The sequence below is a fragment of the Rhinopithecus bieti genome, unplaced genomic scaffold, assembly GCF_001698545.2.
Source record: "Rhinopithecus bieti isolate Rb0 unplaced genomic scaffold, ASM169854v2 scaffold_21022, whole genome shotgun sequence".
Taxonomy (NCBI): Eukaryota; Metazoa; Chordata; class Mammalia; order Primates; family Cercopithecidae; genus Rhinopithecus; species Rhinopithecus bieti.
Genome location: NW_016810401.1, coordinates 1,067,295 through 1,068,797, shown reverse-complemented (window position 1 = coordinate 1,068,797; position 1,503 = coordinate 1,067,295).

Genomic DNA, 1,503 nt, shown 5'->3' with positions numbered 1-1,503 from the left:
TGAACCTGGGATCCCGAGGTTGCAGTGAGCCTAGAATGTGCCAGTGCACTCCAGCCTGGGTGATAGAGCAAGATTCTGTCTGAAAAACAAAAGAAAAGAAACAAACAAAAAACCACACCCATTCATGATGAAGATTCTCAACAAAATAGAAATAGGAGGGAGCTTTATTTCTGATAAAGGGCATCTATGAAAAACCTACAGCTAACATCATGTTTAATGGTGAATAACTGAACAGTCCACTGAGATTGAAAACTAGGCAAGGATGCTCACTCATACCTTCTCTATGGAACATTTCACTAGAGTTTTTAGTGACTCCACTAAGGCAACAAGAAGAAATAAAATGGCATACATATTGAAAAGGAACAAGTAAAACTGCATTTTTTTTTTTTTTTTGGGAAACGGAGTTTCACTCTTGTTGCCCAGGCTAGAGTACAATGGCTTGATCTCGGCTCACCGCAACCTCTGCCTCCTGGGTTCAAGTGATTCTCTTGCCACAGCTTCCTGAGTAGCTGGGATTACAGGCACACGCCACCACGCCTGGCTAATTTTTGCGTTTTTAGTAGAGATGGGGTTTCACCATGTTGGTTTGGCTGGTCTCGAACTCCTGACCTCAGATGATCCACCTGCCTCAGCCTCCCAAAGTGCTGGGATTACAGGTGTGAGACACTGTGCCTGACCTGTGAAACTGTCTTTAAATGAAGACAACATGACCACATGCCTGGAAAATGCTAAGGAATCTACAAAAAAACCTACTCGAAATAAATGAATTTAAGCCGGGTGCAGTGGCTGACGCCTGTAATTCTAGCACCTTGGAAAGCCAAGGCAGGGGAATCACCTGAGGTCAGGAGTCTGAAAACAGCCTGGTCAACATGTTGAAACCCCGTCTCTACTAAAAATACGAAAATAGTCAGCCGTGGTGTCGGAGGCCTGTAATCCCAACTACTCGGGAGGCTGAGGCACAAGAATCGCTTGAACCCGAGGCAGAGGTTGCAGTGCCACTGCACTCCAGCCTGGGTGACAGAGCGAGACCCTGTCTCAAAACAAAACAAAACAAAAAGTAAAAATAATAAATAAATAAATAAATGAATTTAGCAAGATCACAGGTTAAAAGGTAAGTATACAAAATCAATTCTATTTCTATACACTATCAATGAAGAGTCAGAAAATGAAATTTAAGAACCAACACACAATGGGGACTTTCAGAGGGTGGAGGGTGGGAGGAAGGAGGGCATCAGGAAAAATAACTAATGGGTATGAAGCTTAATACCTGGGTGATGAAATAACCTGTACAACCAACCCCCATGACACGAGTTTACCTACGCATTACAATAAACCTGCGCTTCTACCCCTGAACTTAAAAGTTAAAAAAAGGAACCTGGCCGGGCGCGGTGGCTCAAGCCTGTAATCCCAGCACTTTGGGAGGTCGAGACGGGCGGATCACAAGGTCAGGAGATCGAGACCATCCTGGCTAATACGGTGAAACCCCGTCTCTACTAAAGAATA